Source organism: Peromyscus californicus, unplaced genomic scaffold (genome assembly GCF_007827085.1).
Source record: "Peromyscus californicus insignis strain IS unplaced genomic scaffold, ASM782708v3 Scaffold_4__1_contigs__length_199733344, whole genome shotgun sequence".
In the NCBI taxonomy this organism is placed as follows: Eukaryota; Metazoa; Chordata; class Mammalia; order Rodentia; family Cricetidae; genus Peromyscus; species Peromyscus californicus.
Genome location: NW_026294562.1, coordinates 1,790,304 through 1,803,188, shown reverse-complemented (window position 1 = coordinate 1,803,188; position 12,885 = coordinate 1,790,304). Strand labels below are relative to the sequence as shown.

General features: G+C 45.0%; 1 long non-coding RNA gene across 9 annotated transcripts in view; it reads right to left on the bottom strand.

The window, feature by feature from the left end:
• LOC128124890 (uncharacterized) overlaps nt 1-12,885 on the bottom strand; it is a 72,884-nt gene that overhangs the window by 53,934 nt on the left and 6,065 nt on the right. The gene's annotated exons all lie outside the window — the stretch shown is intronic.

Here is a 12,885-nt window from a genome sequence, read left to right as displayed (position 1 = left end):
TTTCAAAAGAGCAAAAGCACCACAGAAGGATGTAAGTCTCAACTTGTCAATGCAGATGTGTTTGTAGTCACTTGCTTGCTGGAAGCGGTTCTCAATGAGGCATGTTTCTTGCCAAGAGAACACCTGATGGGAAGAAATATGACACCCCTTTCCCTGATAAAACTGACAAGGAAGAGGTATTATTTATTTATTTATTTATTTATTTTACTTGAAGCTCTAGACGGATCTTCTGGTACTTAGAAGTAGCAATCCTGGAGTGACTTATATCTCCCCGGGACTCAGACACCTTCTGCTGCAAGCAAAGATCATGGCTGAGTTAACCATTTTAGTTTAACCTTAGATGTCAGAGTCCAGAGCTGAGGATCCATCTCTTCATGAAATAGATCTTCAGTTGGGAAGTTGGCACTCTACGGCTTATTTCAGGCTGTAGACGGCCAGAACACAGCTGGTGGCCGACAGAAACACTGCCACTGTTGACACCAGCTGGCTTAAGAACCTAAGAGACACCTTTGGTGTAATGGAGAAGGCAGAGTCTAAAAAAAAAAAAAATCCATATTAAAAAGTGGAGGTGGGAGAATTAATGTTCCTCAGCTTTCTCAAGGGCTACTTGTCACCTTGTCACAAATGCCTGAGATTGTTGGATGCCTTAGGTCCTAGAAATTCCACTTCTAGAAACTTTTTGTAAGGAAATAATTTATGAAGAGACAAAAAGATGGAGCTTCTAAGATGTTCTCTATGTAACTATTTACAATGCTAAAAGATGGACCAATCTAAATGTCTGACATCAGGGGATTGATGCTTAATGCAGATTATATGAAAAAAATAACATTAAGAATAAAGCAAAGAGAGATTTATAACACACCAAGTGGGGAAGGTATGCAATAAGATATGTGTATTATGTTGCTCTTTGAAAACTATGTACATTGCATATACTATATGTAATATTGAGTATATTAAAATTCTCTCTCTCTTTTTTGAGACATGGTTTCTCTGTGTAGCTCTGGCTGTCCTGTAGGTCAGAACAATAAATATGGAGTCTAGAATGAGTTAGAGGTTGATTTCCTACACTAGAACAAGGTTAGACGGTACCAACATGGTGTTGGAGTAACTATTTACTTGTCTGAAGGGGGAAATGTTTGTTTTTTTGCTTTGTGACCCATTCACAGAGAAAGAGATCCAAGTGCATTAAAGGTGAGCCCGTTGCTTGAGGACATAAAACATGCAGAACAGGTTCAAGGGCAGAAGACGTCCAGAGCCAGAGACTGAGTACTGAAAAAAGACAAACCTCAGGCTCCACAGCAGACTCTTGCTGCCTCATCTGACCACTTGAGTTCAATCCCTGGGTCCACATGGTGGAGTGAGAGAACTGACTCCCCTTCTATCAATCAATCAATCAGTCAATCAATAAGTAAATTAAAAACGCAATCTGAAATTTTTTAGAATAAAAAAGACCATCAAAAACCAGGGACCCAGAGTTTATTTTCCGCGTCACAAAAACAGAAAGAAAACAACAAATGAAACCAAAACAAAGGCCATCATCCCCAAAGAAATGTTGGAAAGACTGAAGCAAGCTTTCTACAAAAGAAATACAGAGCAACACTAAGCATGACAGTTATCAAACAAGTTAAGACCGGAAAAAAACATTTTCACTCACTACCATTCTAGTTTCTGTCTAACAATCATGTGTCTGTCTGTCTGTCTGTCTGTCTAACAAGCATACATAATTGTCAACAGTAGCAGGATGGGAGAGGTTTCTTTTAAATTTGACTTTTGGTTCCTCTACCACATATTTCCTGATCATATAATATTTTGTTGTTGTTGTTGAGACAGGGTCTCATGTAGCCCTGGATGGTTTTGGCCTCAGTATGCAAGTCAAGGATGACCTTGAACTACTGATCCTCCTGTCTCCACCTCCTAAGTGCTGGGATACAGGTGTGCACCACTGCAACCCGTTTATGTGATGCTGAGTCTAACCCAGGGCTTCCTGAATGCTGGACAAGAACTCTACCAGCTACACTGTATTCCAGCCCCTCATATACTATGTTTATAATAAAAACATTGTACACACATGGCAAATTTGTCTGGAAATGTAGGGCAACTTTCTCAGAGAAGACCCAGACTGAGTCTACTGATGCTTAGGCTCCTGGGGTCTCCTAAGAGTCTATTCTTTCTACTGAGAAGCCCACAAGACCACAGCATAACCTTTCCATCAAGGAGGCCCCAGTGTCCTGAAAACATCATTCCTGAAACACCTCATAGAACTGACCATTGGTCTTTAGGGTTCAGCTGGAACAGGAAGACATGCCTCTCCAAAATTACAACAGCATTCACGTAGGATCCAACATGTTTTATACTTGACTTTTATCTTTGGTATTTCCCTCTGAAGGAAGAACACTTGTAATTGTTATTATTCTCATTTTGTAGAAGAAGAAACTGAGTGTCTGGCAGTTGAGCACTTATTTACCTGGTCATCTGGTCACATGGCTTGAAGATAAAGAACAGTTGGACCAGCCTCTACTTCTGCCACATCTCCTTTTTTCCTTCTGGATGAACACACCCCCTTAGTGCACAGATGCAAGTTGTTCCTACTTGAGCTTTAACAAGAGTGTTGTGGAGTCTCCTGCCACAGTCTCCTCACTTGGTGTTTGGTGTTCCTGGGCTTCCTTGCTACTTGGAAACAAGCTTGGCCAGGCCAGTTCTCTGGTAGCCCAGGAAGGGCCTAGGTCTGGAGACTCCACCAGAGGGGACTGTCCTCCCTAGGAAGTTGTCTACCCTCCACACACTTGTCAATAAGCTGGAGGTTTCTTTGGTCCCCACCCACATTCCCCCAATCCACTAAGGGCTTTGTATACAGAAGGTGCACACAGCATATGACAGTTTGCAGAGTCAGTGGGCTGGCCAGGGAGACCTGGAGTCCTATCTCTAATCCTCTCAGAGCTCATGCTGACCTCAGGCCATTTCTGTTCCCACTGGAGGCTCTCTTTTCCCTTTGCAATATAGGTGTGATGTAGTCTGTAAGGACATGAAGCCATTTGGCATGGTGAGGAGCACGGCCAGGTTAGAACCAAGACACTGAAGATTAGAGGCCACATGTGACAGACAAATAATATTTGTCTTCTAGAATCACCTAGAAGACAAACTTCTGGGCATATCTTCAAGGGAGTTTGTATATGGCTAAATCAAGGTGGGAACACCTACCTTAACTATGGGTTGCAACCTACCATAGGGTTCAAGACTGAATAAAAGGGAGAAAGCTAGCTGAGCACCAGCATCCATCTCTGTCTGCTTCCTGATTGACCCTGTGCCTTCCCCACAATGATAGTCTGTACCCTTGACTGTGAGCCAAAATAAAGCTTTTCCTCTTGAAGGAGTTTTTGCCAAATACTTCGTCATAGCCATGAGAAAAGAAACTAATGTGTGGGGAGATCCAGAGGCAGATTGTAGAGGAGTGGGGAGGAGCACACCCAGGCTTCTGTTCTGGATTCATCTTCCAAGCACCTTCATTAGCCTGTGACAGATGCCCAGGAAGGAATGTATGGATGGTGACATCCTTCCATAATTTTCCACAGTTGAAATCAGAAGTATAGGACTAGAAATGACTTTATAGGCTGCACTGTCCAATGCCTTCTCTCAGAAACCCCGAAACAGCAACAGCTTGCCCAAGGCTGCAGAGACCATGCATTAGGACAGGTTGTATGAGCTTGCTTGAAGACATCAGCCAAAGCGAGGGATAGCTGGCTTGGCATTGTTTAAGAGACAGGGGAACCCCTAGGGAGAACTGCCCCTCATCCAAAACCCCTACATTGATTTCTCCAGCTCAGTCACTCCTGGGAGAGGCCTGATGCTCTTATAATGAAGTCATATCTATCACAAAGATCCTTGGGGCTACTTAGCTGAGAAATAATTACATGTGTCTCAGAACTGGGAGAGCAAGGGTTTCTATCCAACAATCCATGATGCTCTTTAAAAAAGGGTTTCACTATAAACTGCAGCTGGGGAGGGGAGAGGCAAGATTTTCAAGCCAGGATGCCGTGTTCTAATTCCTCCTTTTATGTCTTGGCACCATCTCGTCTGTATGTCTATATCACTGTGTAGACATATTAAAGCAACATTAAAGGAGATTAAAAGAGGAACAACCGCCATCTATAATCATATTGCTGTAACTAAACTGGTCACATGCCTGTTCCTCCTTGCTTAACTGCACAGGCAGGGCATGAATGCACTCTCATTGTCAGCAATTAAACAATCAAGAAGTACATGGCGTCACCAGGAAAACTGCCCAGTTTACAGCGGACTCTCTAGGTCCCCTTTTCTGTCCTAGAGTCAGTCTGCTGCCAGCTTAGTGAAAATCTCTCCAGAAAGTTTCTCCAAGTTTCCATCTAGGTCTGTGCGTGCAGCTGGACACACAAGTGGGTGTTTGTGTTAAACGTTAACAGAATCATATCATGTATTGTTCTAGAATAGTTGTTCTTAACCCTCCTAATGCTGCGGCCCTTTAATACAGTTCCTCATGGTGTGACGACCCCCAACCATACAATTATTTTCATTGCTACTTCATAACTGTAATGTTGCTAGTGTTTTGAATTGTAATATAAATATCTGTGTTTTCTGATGGTCTTAGGAGACCCCTGTGAAAGGGTCATTCAACCCCCAAAGGGGTTGCAGCCCACAGGTTGAGAATGCTGTTCTAGAACTTGCTTTTTCCTCCCTTGATGCGTCTTCGAGATCTTCCCATGATACTTCAGAAAACTACTTCCATTTTCTGTAGTGAGGAAGCATCTTTTTTTCTGAGGCAAATCTCCCACGAATGGATATGTAAGTTGCTTTTACTTTTTCAATATTTGAAATAGTGACTGCATACTATCCTGCAGTCTTGAGATTTCTGCTTCTCTCTCAGAGTCTGTCCTTTATGGAATTAGCCCATTGATCTGTTACACAATGTCATGAAGAGATTTCTTCTCTTACTTTTCCAGTGCCCAGAACTGTGCCTCATGTGGCGTTTTTATGCAGGAAGTATTTGCTGAATAAATAATTGATCATTAAGAGGAAGATATAGTTGCAAATTATTTTTACAGTTAATGCTTGTCAAAGGCCCACAGTTTACAAAGGCATTTTGATTTCCTAATCATATTCAATCCTCAGAACTACCTCATGAGGTCATGACTTCCTGATGAACTGTGGCCTGAAGTCAGGGATTGGGAGACAAAGGGTCAAGGTTTGAATCCTTGTCCTGAGACTTTCTGTATTGATCTTTGGAGAATCTACTTATCCTTTATGGGCTCCATTTATTACTATTTTTCAAGTATTTACTGCTATTATTATTTTGTGTTTATGGTCTTTGATTCTCTGTGTGAGTCTCTGTCTCTGTGTGTGTGTACACAAACTATAAAGCCCGTGTAGAGGTTAGAGGACAGGAGGCTTGGATACTGGTCCTTGCCTTGTTTGAGGCAGGGTTTCTCTAGCTGTTTTCTACTGTGCTGCACATTCCAGGCTAGCTGACCCGTGAGCTTCCTGTGGATTCTCCTGTATCTGCATCCCATGTCGCTGTAGTGCTGGGATTAGAGTTAGCTATTACCACAACCAGTTTTTCTATTGGTTGTTCCAAGGATTCAAACTCAGGTCATTAGGTTTGTGCAGCAAGGGCTTTTATGGGATAAGACATCTCCCTGGTCCCAGTCCCAATTTTTAAACATGCAAAATAGGGATAGTGAACACACACACATACACACATATATACACACACACATACACACACACATACACACATATACACACACGTATACACGTACACACATGTACACATGTACACACACACACACACACACACACACACACACACACACACACACACTTTCCTTGAAGGGGCTCATGATATTTAAATGTGACAGTCTATACCAACTACCTCATGCCCAAAAAACTCAATAAATAATTGATCCCATCTGTCCCTTGCCCCACATGTCCTTTCTACCTGCCTAGAGTCAGTTACCTACATACTGGCCAAGTTTTGCAGCCCCTGAGATACCTCACTGCTTTCCGTAAAGAATCTCCTTCATGGCCTTCCTTCACCTCCAGGAGTGTCTTGGAAATGCCACAGGAAGCATATGCTTGCCTTGAATCATTCAAATGTAATAGCGGTAGCTTTCTTCTGAGCACTTTTCATTTGGACACTGATCCCATTTAATAACAGTTAGCTGTCTAGTCCCCCAGCTAGCTCTTGAGGGCCAGCACTATGATTGACTAAATTTGTTAATTGCAGGTCAACTACAAATTTCCTTGTAAATGGTAAATGCTCCATTGGTAGAGTGAAAATGACCTAAAACGTCTACAAATACCTGATTTTTAAGTGATCCCATGCTTCCGTGTTTCTAAGGGCCCCTCTTAATCCACTCTGCTCCAAGTCAGTGCCCTAGCCACCCTGCCAGCTTTACCCTTTGGGCTCTCAGGAGGAACTGCCTTTTCTTTCTTCCTCAGAGCCAGGTTTTTTGCTTTTGTCTCTGCCTCTGCCTAACCAGACCCACCTCAGGCAGCTCTTTGGGTAGAGTTCACGGTGGCCTTTATATTTTACCCTTTTGCCTTTTGTAGTGGCAACTTCCCTCACATTACCTTTCAAATAATGCAAAAGTGAAAACAATCAACACACCCAGCAGCCTTGGAAAAGGTAAAGTACTCCTGGAGAGCAGGGACAATAAGGACATAGCCCACCTGTAAGGTCTCATTGCATTTACTATGCACAAGCTGGGTCTCCTCTGGCAGGCAGTGTGCTCTTCAAAGGTGGAGCCAATGCCTGTCAACTGTCACATACAGATACATTGGGGGAGGGGGCAGTGGAGGAATGTTGCTTTCATTTTTTTTCACAGTTTCTATTAGTATTCTTATGCTCCCATCAAGCTTAAAATTCTATATTTTATAAGGAGATGTTTAATGGGCCCGTGGTGGATTCTTAACCACTTCATATAATTTGTTTTTATGAAGGACGACACTGTGTATGCCAGATACTGACTAGAAAGAAGTCTCTGGATTCCCTGACAGTTGAGCCCTTCTGTCTTCCTTCTCGACCTGACTTGGACTCTTTATGGAGAAGTGCAGTGTGGGGTGGAAGGTTTGGGGAAAGAAACCAAAGGAGAGGTCTGGCAGAGCAGGGAATTCCCCCTTTGAAGGGTGCGGCACCTGCCCTCTCTGCTACTGCAAGGGTGGGGTAGCTTGTCAGAGCCTAGCATCTGATGGGCCAACAGTCTTCTCTTCTGTTTAGTCTTTAATTTTCCAGCATGTTCTTTTGCTATAGTATTTGTCTAAGATTCTTTTCTCTTGCTAAAACATAAAGATCTGCAGTAAAATATTCTAACGTCGTAAGTGTGATGAGTTTTGGCATCTCGTGCATCTGCTACCATCACCGGAATGAGTGGAGCGAGAAAGTGTTTCCAGCCCCTGGGAAGTTCCCCCGTGATTCTTCCCAATCAGTCCTATTCCAGAGTCCATATCATCAGTGGGGTTGCTGGGTATGAGCTCCATGTAAGCAGAATGACATGTTCCTTTCCCCTCCTTCATTTTATCCACTAGAACAATAGCAAAAGTTGTAGACATAATCTAATTTATTTTCCAAAATGTCAAAAGTTAACAACATCAAATGTAGGGTGGTGGTGGCTTCCGGGTAGGGGGAATTTCAAGGACAGTTAATGATTTCTTTATTCAGTTTTGTTTAATATAAAACTATACATCTAGTTTTATAATATCAAAGGAAAATAGAGCTTTCTCACCGGGTCATGGCTCTTGTGGAAAAGTGAGCACCGAAGAACATCAGCCCATGGTCAGATAACTCTGACTGTTTCCTGTTGGGATTCTTGGTTTTGTCTTTGACCAAAAGATTCTGCCATCTTCAAACTCTTTACTTGTGAAAAAATTATACACACATATGTTTTAAAACCTTGACTATACATTTGAGTTTTAGTGGTATGTTTGAGTCTAACAGTAGCAGAGAAAAATATACAATTGTCTGTCAAACTGGTAAATTTCCCTGTAGGTCAGCTGACAGCAGGCAAGGGACAGTTTCCTCTCCTGTGCCCTGTGTCTCTGTAATACAGACGTGTACACACAGAGGAGTGACGAGCAGAGGCATAAAAACTTTGCAAGTTTGGAATCCTGACACAGTGTTTGTAGGAACACTCAAAACATGGAGGAGGAAAAACAGCCTCCTGATTTCTTGGCAGAATGGAAAGCCCAACTCCATTGGCTAAATGATCCCATATGTGGTAACCACCAAAACTGGGGAGGGGGGGTGGGACTTGACATAGGCTGCCGGGAGATGCCAGTACTCTGTATAGACTGGCTAGACGTGGGCAAGTTGAGAACCTCATTGAGCCTGTCTCCACTTCTCTAAAATGGGGTGATGACGGGTAGTGGGAAAGGTGATAAAAATGGTATACACTATTCATGTACCAACAGCTTACTGACTCTTCTGGACCAGGAGTCAGCGCTCTGGGATCCAGGCTCTGTATCTTAGAATTGCTGACTTTCAGAGAGGGTCATGAATTTGAGTCAGGTGGTCTTTCTTTACTCCATCTTTATAGGCTTTTACTTTCTTATTGAGGAAACAGGGACATTTTGTTAGTGAATTAGAGGTGGGGAGAAAAAGGGAAAGCCATTGGAGTCATACCGAGCTGGGTAGGGATTCCAACTCACTGATTTATAACTGTATGTGTGACCTGGGGCCAGTATGAACATCAGAGCCTCAGTTTTTCATGTGGGAAATGGGAGTAGCTTCCAGTGGTTTTAATCATCGCTTCAGCGCATCGCTATGTGTATTTTGTGGGTAGCACAGCAACTGAGACAAAAGCTATCATTGATAGGAATGGACTATCTCTCACCTGAGAGGCCCTGGCAAGGACAAGAAAAGAAACTGACTCTATCTTCCAGCACACCTGAGCAGCTGCTCTGTAAACCAGGGTCATGGGGGCTCAGAACAAGGGGCTTTGATGCTTACACAATTAGAATGGAGTTTTCCACCATGCTGGACATGGACAAGATGGATCACCTGGACTGAGAAAATGGGCCAGATATGCCTGAGGCCATCTGGGGGAGAGCTGCAGCCACATGGTTGGCACTATGCAGCCCTCCTCATCTGGAAGGCATGTTCTGATGCTCCAAAGCAGCTGGGACCAGAGACTGTAGCCCAGGGAAGTAGGGGTTGGTTGTTTGTTTTTAGCAACAAGAAGTCACAATCCTCTCCCTTCCCCCAGCTCATTTTAGTACATACCTAGGGGCCTCTTTAGGATCTCCTTCACATCCACAGAAACCTTTCCCCAAGTCTCAGAGGCAGGCTAAGGGCCTCTCTAATCCCTGGGTTTTGCTAGACATGGGAGCTGAAGCCAAGTGGTCTGGGGTTTAGCCAAATTCACTGTTTCCTGGTACAAAATGTTTGCAACAGGTAACCATTTGAGAGAGGGGATACTTTTAAGAAAAAGCAAGTCGGCTAACACGGCCCCTCCCACCCATTTGCTCTTTGGTGAGGGTCCTCAGCTTTCCAATCCCACCCTAATTTCCCTTCACTTAGGCCTCTGAACTACCACTTTGCTGTTCATACTGGAATGTTGGGGGCTTTCTCATGCTTGACGGACTTGACTGCCTCTCCCGCTGCGCAGCTGAATCTTTTTGAAGGGTTCTTTCTCATCTTTTAAAAGGGTTTACCCACACCTGAACTCCGTACTCTTTTCCTTGAGTCCACCTGTCCCTGACCTTGCGGAGAGGGCACTGTGGGGGTGGCAGTAGGGGGTAGGGCCACCGTGTGCTCAACTCTGATTTTAGCCTTCAATCTCTCTGAAAGCCAGACTGGAGTTGGAAAGCTTTGGAGTCAGTCCTCAGCAGGCATTACAGCTTGGGGTCTAGAGGGCTGCGAGACTGCAATGGGGCCGCAGCAGACTCTTCCACAGCTTGGAGCCCAGCTGTTTGTTGCCTGGAGCCGGAACCCGAGGTGAGAGACCTCCTCCTCTGTTTTCCCAGATGCCTGAGCTGAGCATATGCTTCACTCTTCTAAGCAATTTTTAATTCATAGCATAACTTTGGGAACCTCTAAATAACCGTCCTCAGAACCAAAACAACGCCTGCAGTCTCAGCGAATAGAGGAGGCTACCCCAAGGAGGGGGTATATGGGAGACCAGAGTGGCCCTGCTGTTCCTCACTGCCAAGTCTTCTTCCTGGAAATGCAATTGGACCCCAAGGTATTTTGTAGCTGGTTTCAAAATGGTTTCGATTAGGACTTTGTAAAGTTAGATTAAAACAAAACAAAAACCAAAACATCGAATACGTGCTTACAGAGATTAAAGGCTACACACACACAAACACACACAGGCAAATACATAGAGCATGCAAATATATACCAGAACAATGTATAATTAATATAATGTATATAATAAATATTAGATAATTAACATGACTATAAAATAACATAGGAGTTAGATGCCATAAATTAAACAACACTAGATGAAAATCGATACATATTATACCGTAAACAGTATACAATGCAACCAATATAAGTTGTAGATCCTGTGTATGAAACACAATGACCTCTTCTGAAATACACAAGGTGTGTTGGAGTTTTATGTCTGCAGCATGGGAAAGGAAGCCACCGGTGATCTAGATCTGCTGTGTATGCCGAGCCTCCAAATCTTCACCTATCCTAATTCCCCAGAGCCGACCCGGTCTTCAAGACGGATTAAAATATCCCTCCAAAGGTCAGTTTCTTGTTGGGATAACGGAATTGCAGGATTTCTTACAAGGGTCAGAATCTGACTGGGGGGAGGGCGCAAATTTCACAAATGACACAGGAGGGCACACTCACATGGTCACTGTAAGCCTGTTCGGTCCCTAGAGCGTATGCCTGAGTGTTCTGTCTCACGCACGCAAAAACAGTTTAACTCGCCGTTTACCAACTTAGGCATTTACAGTCAATTTAAACCTTGAAATGAATCTTCGTTTGTGAGATCTGAACGCTGGAGAGGCCCTTCAGCACGATGGTTGGAAAGGAAGTTTCGAGACCCATGGACGAGTTGGAGATTTAAAGCAAAGTAAAACGCACAGTTAGAAAAATTATATTAAGGGCGCTTTCACAAGTAAAGCAGTTTATTAGTTGCTGCATGCTCTTCCCAGGAAGGAGAAATTAGAGAAACACTTCCACGGAATGTTACCCAAAAGAAGGACGCAATCTGAAAGGAGGAAACAGCGTCGGATGGGGTTTGCAACCTGAAACACTGGCAATTAATTTTCTCCGAAGTCACCCAGGTCTAGAACCTCGACTTCGGTTGAAAGCTGGGTGTGTGCGTTAAGCAAAAGCGCTCTTCTATTTTCGAAGGGAAAGCCGGCAGGCCTAGAGCTGCCGCGGGGCTGGTCCGCTGCTGGGCTGGTCCGCTACCCAGCTCCGGAGTCTGAGGCCCCAAAGCTGCTGCGGACAGCGCCCGGGCAGCGAGAGCAAAGAGCGTTTATTTGCAATCACTTTAACTCTTGGTGGCTGGATCTTTCTAGCGCCCTGTGGCGGGCGGAGTGTTAGACAAGCCCTGAAGTCTGTAGCTCTCACCTCAGAGTCAATATTATCTCAGATGGGCACAATAGACCGGAATGAAAAGCTAATATTGAACCAATGCGGTCCCTGCTCGCGCCGCTACGATGCCTCCCTTTGTTGCGCAGCCCCGGGCGAGCCTCTGGTAGCCCAGCTAAGCGGAGGGCTGCGGCGGTCGGGGCCCTCGTCGGCCTCAGGCGGACTGCAGCTGCTGCAGCACCCCCGGAGGCCTCTCAGCACCCCCACTCCCTGGCGGCCTCTTCTCTAACTGGCAGTGGCTGGTTTGAGTGGAAAGAGAGCCACACCGCGCTTCCCAGCTCTCCAACAGGGTGATGCAAACAGGAAAGCCAGGCCTGGTGAGTTCGGCTTGTATGTGCCAGGGGCCCCTGACTGCTGTGTTTCATGGGGCATGGGCAGCTTGGGCACCGGAGCTAGAGTCATGAGCCCTAGAAGAAGCCATAAGACTACTCGTTTCAAAGTCTAGAGTTGTTGGCAAAGGGTAGATACTCAAGAGGGTGTTTTCGGGCGTCACAGGAATCTCCACGATAGGTAGGTATGCAGAACTAAAGCGCTAAGAAAGCCCCAGACACTCCTTTTTGCCTCATGCTTAATGCTGATGATGTTCTGTGACCACTAGAAGAGGTTTCAAGACTTCTTTGAATCTCCAATGTGGAAAGACACAGGAAAGCACACAGGCAACAGGGCTGCTGTTCCACCCACAGAAGCACAGAGGCCCCTACCCACATCCTCGACCCCCAACTCCCAGTTAGGCATTGCTAGTTCCCAGAGGGGAATGTGGCTTTCAGGACAGATGGTGGGCCAGCGCAAGCAATCAAGAGCCAGGGTTACAAAGATGCAAGAAAGCATGAATTGGCTTTGTGGCTTGGGTCAGTTTGGGTGACCCATCTGAGGGTGGGGACTCTTTGCTGACCTTTCAAGTTGGCTGGAGTGTGTGCTCTAGAGACTGGGTGGGAGGGTGACTGTGTTGCTCAGAGTTCCTAGGGGTCCAACCAACGCATCTTGTTAGGAGATGGCAAGGTGGCACAGTGAGTGAGCGTAAACCTCTCTGACCCTCAGTTTTCTTACCTGGAAAATGGGCATCTTACCATTCACCACACTTTGAGGTTCACTGACTCATGGGTGTGAAAGGACATGCTTAAAGCCCAAACTTCACATGGGAGAGGAGCTGTTTCTCGAATTTTTCTGGCATTCTCCCTAACTTTCAAGGAGAGCTCAAGCAGTTGGGAACAAAACTGCATGAGAGCCCAGGAAGGTGCCTGAAGGACTCCATGCACACACCCTGGACCTAGATGTGCCTTGGAGGAGCAGCTTTGGGGTAA